The sequence below is a fragment of the Rhinopithecus bieti genome, unplaced genomic scaffold (assembly GCF_001698545.2).
Source record: "Rhinopithecus bieti isolate Rb0 unplaced genomic scaffold, ASM169854v2 scaffold_27611, whole genome shotgun sequence".
NCBI lineage: Eukaryota > Metazoa > Chordata > Mammalia > Primates > Cercopithecidae > Rhinopithecus > Rhinopithecus bieti.
This window is the reverse complement of record NW_016812730.1, coordinates 750,481-758,751: the sequence shown is the minus strand read 5'-3', so window position 1 is coordinate 758,751 and position 8,271 is coordinate 750,481.

The window sequence follows — 8,271 nt, the reverse complement described above, 5'->3', positions numbered from 1 at the left end:
TTTTTTTTTTTTTTTTTTTTTTTTTTTTGAGTTGGAGTCTCATTCTATTGTCCACGCTGGAGTGCAGTGGCGCGATCTCAGCTCACTACAACCTCCACCACCCAGGCTCAAGCAATTCTCCTGCGCCTCAGCCTCTTGAGTAGCTGGGGTGCCACCATGCCCGGCTAATTTTAGTATTTTAGTGGAGACGGGATTTTGCTATGTTGGACACACTGATCTCCAACTCGTGAAGTTATTTTCCTTTCTCTTTTCTTTTCTCTTTTTTTTTTTTTTTTTTTTGAGACAGAGTCTCGCTCTGTCACCCAGGCTGGGGTGCAGTGGTGCCATCTTGGCTCACTGCAACCTTGCAACCTCTGCCCCCCAGGTTCAAGCGATTCTCCTGCCTCAGCCTCCCAAGTAGCTGGGATTACAGGAACGTGCTACCATGCCCAGCTAATTTTTGTATTTTTAATAGAGACGGAGTTTCGCCATGTTGACCAAGTGTTGGCCAAGCTGGTCTGGAACTCCTAACCTCAAGTGATCCACCCACGTTGGCCTCCCAAAGTGTTGGCACTACAGGCATGAGTCACTGTACCTGGCCACTATTCCTTTTATACAACGTATCAATAAGATTCTGGGGAGGGGGCAGGAAAGTTATGATAAAGGTATGATAAGAGATGTTATCTTAAAGATATTAAAGATGCATTAATATATTAATAAAAAATAATGAAAGAGTAAAACTAAGACTAAATTAAGCTTCCAACCTTAGATGGCTTCTTGTTGAGATTCACTCCACAAATTTGATTTCATAACTTCTAGAAGTCCAGGGACCCAGGTAAGTGCAAGAAAACATGTTTCTTTTAGTGGGCATTTAAGAAATCAGTAAGCAGTAGGCTTTCAGCCTTCCGGAGTCATGAGCAAGACAACCATAAAGCCTCCTCTCATGAAGCTTACAGTTCAGTCTAGTGGGCAGTAAGGACATTTTATAGTTTGCATTTATGGAGGTATCTATGTGCCAGGCTCTGTGTGAATTTTTTGGAGTATTTTTTATTTAGTTCTTGCTACAACTCTACAGGTATATACCATCATTACTTTCTTTTACATGTAGGCAAAGTGAGACACTGAAAACGGAAACAAATTCCCAACATTACAAAGCAAGTAAGAGACACAGCCCAGACTCAAGTATGTGCCATATGATCCCGGAGCCTCTTGGCTGCTGCTTTGACACCAGTAAGTCTTTAATAATAATTAGTAAAAATTAAAATAATAAGCACATGGCCAGGTGCAGTGGCTCACATCTATGATCCCAGCACTTTGGGAGGCAGAGGCAGGTGGATCACCTGAGGTCAGGAGTTCCAGACCAGCCTGGCCAACATGGCAAAACCCAGTCTTCACTAAAAATAAAAAAATTAGCCGGGCATGGCGGCAGGTGCCTGTAATCCCAGCTACTCAGGAGGCTAAGCCAGGAGAAGGGCATGAACCCAGGAGGCAGAGGTTGCAGTGAGCTGAGATCGCACCACTGCACTCTAGCCTAGGTGACAGAGCGAGGCTCTGTCTCAAATAACAGTAATAAGAAGAAGAAGAAGAAGCATGGCAGAGGGAAGTCACCTGACCCAGAGAGTAAGGGAAGGCCTCCCTGAGGAACGGACTGGAAAAGGAGCAGAAGTTAAGCTGGCACAAACGGGTGAAAAGCCTGAGGTGAGAAGGCTGCTCTAGGTTATTATCAAATAATTACACTTTAATTTATTCACAAAAGCCATTGTACTGTTACCACACACACATGCCTAAAATAGCATTAAGTAAAGGCCATCATATCCATTAGTACATACGTATGCAAAAAATAGCTTTAAGTGCACAGTTTTTAAAAATTATTTTAGAAATTGCAATGGAGTACAAAATTATCTTTTTATATAAATTCAAGATTAGACGATTATTCCTATCTAGGCTGTGCTACGGAGATATTCTCTCAGAATCATTTCTGGATGGCAGTTCCAGAAACCTGGAGACTCTGGTAATTAGACCTTCGCTTCCAAATGACAGGAGTTGGGGAGCCAGGGAGATGGAGTTTTTGAGGTGCCCAATTCAGTATGGAGAGAATCTGAGTCCTCCTATAACTGAACAAGAAACCACCACCCGCCTCTAACCTGCTCCTCAACCACTAGCCGGGTGCTCGCTAAGGGAGGGCAGGTAGGATTCTCAGTCCTGGGTTAAGGAGGAGCTCTGTAAATCAGGATGGAGCCATTCTTGGTCACAGTGGAGTGAAGGAAGTAGATGAGGTGGTTGGCCTGGGCCACTGCTCATGAGGGGAGCAGCCTGCAGCTGGTTATGACTGCTGGGAAGCATAGGTGTGTCTGGGCACACATGGCTGTGCTGAGCCTGAATTGAATAAGTGGGTGTTTTTGTGTGTGAAGGGACAAAATGGTACTCTATTTGTGTCAGGGCTAATACTTAAAGCTAGATCTAGAAGCGGTTCAAACACTTTACAATTCTGAGTGCAGGACTGTTTTTATGCATTGCACTCTTTCTTCCAGAAACTATTCTCCTATTTCTCAAGGAGAGGGAAAACATCATGTCCATAATTCTAGCCTTTGGTTTCTTTTTTTTTTTTTTCTTTTTTTGAGACGGAGTCTCACTCTGTCACCAGGCTGGAGTGCAGTGGTGCCATCTCTGCTCACTGTAACCTCCACCTCCCGGGTTCAAGTGATTCTCCTGCCTCAGCCTCCCGAGTAGTGGGGATTACAGGTGCACACCACCATGCCCAGCTGATTTTTGTAGTTTTAGTAGAGACGAGGTTTCACCATGTTGGCCAGGATGGTCTTGATCTCCTGACCTCATGATCCACCCACCTCAGCCTCCCAAAGTGCTGGGAGTACAGGCGTGAGCCACCGTGCTCAGTCTAGGTTTCTTTTTTAAAAGTTTAAATGACTATCTTAGCCCAAGCATTCCTAGAACACTTTGGAAGTTATTCTTAAGTCGTGACTTCCATTTGCAATGATGAGTCCAGCAGGGACCCTTATAGCCTCATGTAACGACACTACAATACCCAAGGACTCTACACACACTTTCCACTGATCTACCCTAGAGAAATAATTTGAGGTTGGAATACCTACCTGTGGGGTGGAAAGGACAGGAACTTCTATCCATTGAAGCCTGCTTTGAAACAAGCGCATTCACAAATACTATTGAACGCTCACACCCACCCCATCTCTCAGAGCCCCCATTTTACAAAAAAATAACACCATGGCTCAGCGGGCCTCCATTTTGACATGATTCCCTGTTGCTAAGTAATTTTAATACGTGTGCATTAGAGCAGGCAGAGAGCATCAAGGAATTTCACCAGCTCTTTCATGTGCTCCACACAAATTGGTAGATGCTTCTAACGAAGTTAACGGGAGCAATGCAGATGCAAAGACGGAGCCCGCCCTCCCTGGGGCAGCACAGGCTGCTGACTACATTGTGACATGTCTGAGTATACCAAGGCCTCTGGGAGACCCCATAAGTCTAACTTTCAATGGGGTTCTGTCCTGATAAACCCATCCTAAGTCGAAAATATTATGAAGTTGAACCATTGTGAGCCTGGGACTGTCTGTAGTAAAATTTGTGTCTCCTTCGCCACTGAGCAGTCAGACTTGAAATTAGGAGGAATGGCCAGGTGCGGTGGCTCAGGCCTGTAATCCCAGCACTTTGGGAGGCCGAGGCAGGTGGACTGCCTGAGCCCAGGAGTTCGAGACCAGCCTGGGCAGCAGTCTCTACTAAAATACAAAAAAATTAGCTGGACGTGGTAGTGCGTGCCCATAGTCCCAGCTACCCGGGAGGCTGAGGCACAAGAATTGCTTGCACCTGGGAGGCAAAGGTTGCAGTGAGCAAAGATTGTACCACTGCACTCCAGCCTGGACAATAGAGCAAGACTCTGTCGAAAGAAAAGAAAAGAAAAGAAAGAAAAGAAAAGAAAAGAAAAGAAAAGAAAAGAAAAGAAAAGAAAAGAAAAGAAAAGAAAGAAAAGAAAAGAAAAGAAAGAGAGAGAAAAAAGGCATTAGGAGGAGTGAAAGGTAGAGGTGCCCAGATGTGACAGGATAGCCAAGGAAGTTAGTAAAGAGGCATCAGGGGCACATGGTAAGGGGTGAAGAGGATGGATCCAGATGGGACTGAGATTACCCTTCGGCAATGAGGCAAGTTGGGGAGAAGGTTGATGGAGTAAAGATGGGAAAACATCTATGAATGCAGGGCTCTGCCTCTCCGAAAGGAAACTGCAGAGCGGATGATAATTGTCCTGTTAATTAATAATGAGAAAATTATTTGTTTCACTTCCCAAAGATAAATAAATCAATAAATGGCCCAACAAACCCTCTGGAGGTGAACTTTGCCTCATATTCCCCTTTGTCCCTAGATCCAGCCTCTTATATCCTTTTTCACCAAGTTTAGTATTTCAGTTATTAAAATCTAACCCAAATAAAACCTAGCTCATGAAAACTAAAAGTTTAAGCAGCAATGAATCTTAATTCGGACTACTTTTTAAGTGTATTTATATGCAGCATTTGTCTTACTGTAACATTTTATTTCTTTCCAGTGAAGAAAGCAGCTTTTATTTCCTTTAAGAAGAAATTCACACACGTTCCGAAAGGCCATGCCTATTTCTTATCTCCTTGAGCATGAGTACAGTGCAAACAATAGAAATCAGCATGAGAACACGTGACTCCCTCTTCAATGGGGTCATAAATATGTTACAAGTAAATGCTGAAATAATGATTTTCTTTGGACATTTTTTTAAATTAGAGCCGAAAGAGTTTAGAAAAAATAATAACCACCTGGCAAGCCAGCTCCTCTTTGAAAGCTGAATTAAAATCAAATGAGAGAAATAATTAGGACAGCTGGAAATAATAAAAACAATAGATACCAGACATGTCTTTGACAAAACACAACAAACCAGAGAGATATTACAATGCAAAATCTTAATTGTGTCATAGCTCACTAAGTCTCTCTGTTCTCCCCCCTCAGTCCTTGATCACAATGGAAAAAACAAACAACAACAACAAAAAAAAAACACTGGATTACAAGATGTAAAGCCAAAAAGCAGTAACACTCTTATAACCTGAATGAGCATGACAATAAACAGAGGTAGTTGTTGTAGAATATTGTACCTAAATAGATACAATGCCACAATTTGACTGAATTACTGTTTCTCCTTTTTTGTTTCTTGTATAGGGTGCTAATTCTTACTTCTTGCAAACTGTGGATTAATACCTATCTTTTGATGTATGTGTCAAGTCTTAAATTTGGCTTTTCAAATATGATGTTTATCTGGATTCTGTTGTCCATATTCAGAATTACTCCTGAGTAATTGCTGGCCAGAAAAAAAAAAAAAAAAAAAAAAACATACAAAAAACTCACCCGAGATTGATTATGCCACTCCTCTAGAAGGCAGATGCTTCTTTAGTCACTGCTGTTCTAAATAACATCTTTTTCTTTCTATTTTACAGGGTAGGAAAAGGCTATATGCCAGAGTGTTAATAGCGGTTTGCTTTGGGAAATGGGGTTACTGGTGATTTTTCATTGTGTTTATGGTTTTTTCTGCATTTGCTAAAGTTATCATAATTTAAAGCCAACATAGTTTCGTGTAAATTCTTCAGTCCTATAAATGCATTTAAGAGGGGGCAAACGCCTCAGAAACATATTAACAACATTTAGCAATGGGAATGGAACACAGAATAAGGACGTTCACCGACTTTGCAACCACATTAAATGCAAATCGCTTGCCCCTTAACTCAACTGGAAGGTAGGCAAAGGTCTCAGAGTAAATCAGGACCCTTACTGACAGCACGGAGTGGAGCAGATAGCTCAGTGTGGATCTGGAAATCAGGTTATCTAGGTATTCAGTGAATGACATCCTACATGGTGGTGTGAAAGCCACTTAATCTCCTCAGTCTCCTTGCCATCAGAATATCTTCCTTTCCACAGGCAAAGCTTCCGTTTAAAGTTAATGGAAACTGAGAGAATTGGGACACTCTGCCTTTACTTTTTCTCTCTGTCAAACGAAGATAAAGGTTTTATTCGAACTTTTTTATCTGAAGAGGAGCAGCACCTGAATGAAATGTGGTCATGATCAGAAATCTTAAGAATTAGGAAATTTCCAGACACTCACATAAATGATACAATGCCCTAAAGAATGAGGGGGGAAATGATTCTGTACAAAAACACACTTATATAAGCACTCTTCCTTGAAATAAAAAGGGTTTCCACATGTATGCATTTATATAAGTAATGTTAACCGAAGATTAAAAAATAAAAGAAATTTTATATTAAAGATTTCACTTCATCAAAATGATTCAGGTGTTTACATTTCAGGACATTGGCAAATGCAATTTCTTTACATTTGAATGGTTATGGATAGTTGAACTTTTTTTCTGGAGGTTTAGTTTGGATCTGACGCCTCTTTTTAAAAATCTTGCTCCAGCATGTTTAATAATTGGGTTGAATCTCCCCAAATCCATCCAATTTGAAAGGCATAAGTAGAAAGATTACTGGTTTTTTTGCCCAATCCTGCAATTAACTAATAAAAATTAATTAGCAATCTTAAGTTATTAAATATCTATGAACCACATAGTGGTACTCACCACATATTTGTCTAATGAACGAATGATCAAATACGGCTCAGATTTTTCATCTTGTCAGTAGATGACTTACTCTAACCTTCTATGACCTGTGTGTCCCTCCTTATAAACTACAGCAACAGTTCCCACACACAAGTCAGCCTGCGAGCATCAGCCTGTGATGAAATTTTTACCAGTTTGCATGGAGTGAGAGAAAGTGAATAAGGACAATATAGTTGGTTTGTCATAAGGCTAAATCTATTTAATTTAGAGAACTATTCTGTAGTCTGTATGTCTTTTGCATTTCTTTGGAAATACTTTTTTTGTTTTATGAAATAAAAAAAAATAAGGTAGTAATTGTGAAGGGCTTAAGATATTTATTTGCCAAAATATAAAATCCACAACCTATGTCAGTCCCTGATTTTTTCTAATTCTATTACTCCAAGAGCTCTCAAGTTCTGGCAACTACTGACTTAGAGAATGTGCATTACTTTAGGTACAAGAAAAAAGGAGCTTTCTCTTTCCCCCATCCCCAGATTTGTCTCCCCTAGGAGAATTGAGACAGACTGTCTTTTGTCTATCAGCTCCTCTGCATTGAGCTTCAAACTCTTCCATCCCCCACCCTTGTCCTCCCAAATGCAAAGAGGTAGCCAGATAACCACTTTCATTCTACATACTCACCATGTATTATTGGATGAAATAATTTCCCAAATGCAATTTTATTGACTGTCTCACAGTTCCTTCTAGAAAACTGCCATGTAACCAGTTTTAGGATGGACATATAAGCAAAAGCCAGCCAATTTGCTTTCTAAACACTGACCAGTAAGATCCTCTTTCTTCAAATCTGAGCAAACAGGATATAAAGATAGGCTGTAGTGGGTACTGAGCCCAAGAAGCTATGATGCAAAGCTCAGGCCAATAGTGCCCTGCAAGATGGGCAGGCAGGGAGAGTAGATCAAGAAAAGCACCAGAGAGAACTTAAAGAAAGAAACAAACTCCTCAGAGACAGTGAGAGTAGCCTCATTTCTGATTTCCAGTTCCCAGTTCCAGCTGGATTCTTTGAGTTTACTTAACCCCATCCTCCACCAACTGCCTTTCTCTGCCTTTCTGCACTTGAGCTAGCAGATTTCTATTCCTTGTCATTAAAAAAAAAAACATTGTCCTTTGGGAGGCCCAGGCAGGCAGATCACAAGGATAGGAGATCGAGACCATCCTGGCTAACACAGTGAAACCCCATCTCTACTAAAAATACAAAACATAAGCCAGGTGTGGTGGCGAGCACCTGTAGTCCCAGCTATTTGGGAAGCTGAGGGAGGAGAATGGTGTGAACCTCGGAGGCAGAGCTTGCAGTGAGCCGAGATCGCGCCACTGCACTCCAGCCTGGGCGACAGAGCGAGAATCCGTCTCCAAAAAAAAAAAAAAAATTGTCTCAGGTGGGCATGGTGGGTCATGCCTATAATCCCAGCACTTTGGGAGGCCAAGGCAGGCAGATCACCTGAGGTCAGGAGTTCAAGATCAGCCTGGCCAATACAGTGAAATCCCGCCTCTCCTAAAAATACAAAAATTAGCTGGGCGTGGTGAGCAGATGCCTGTAGTCCCAGCTGCTTGGGAGGCTGAGGCAGGAGAATCACTTGAACCAGGGAGGCGGAGGTTGCAGTGAGCTGAGATCGCACCACTGCACTCCAGCCTAGGAGACAGAGCAAGA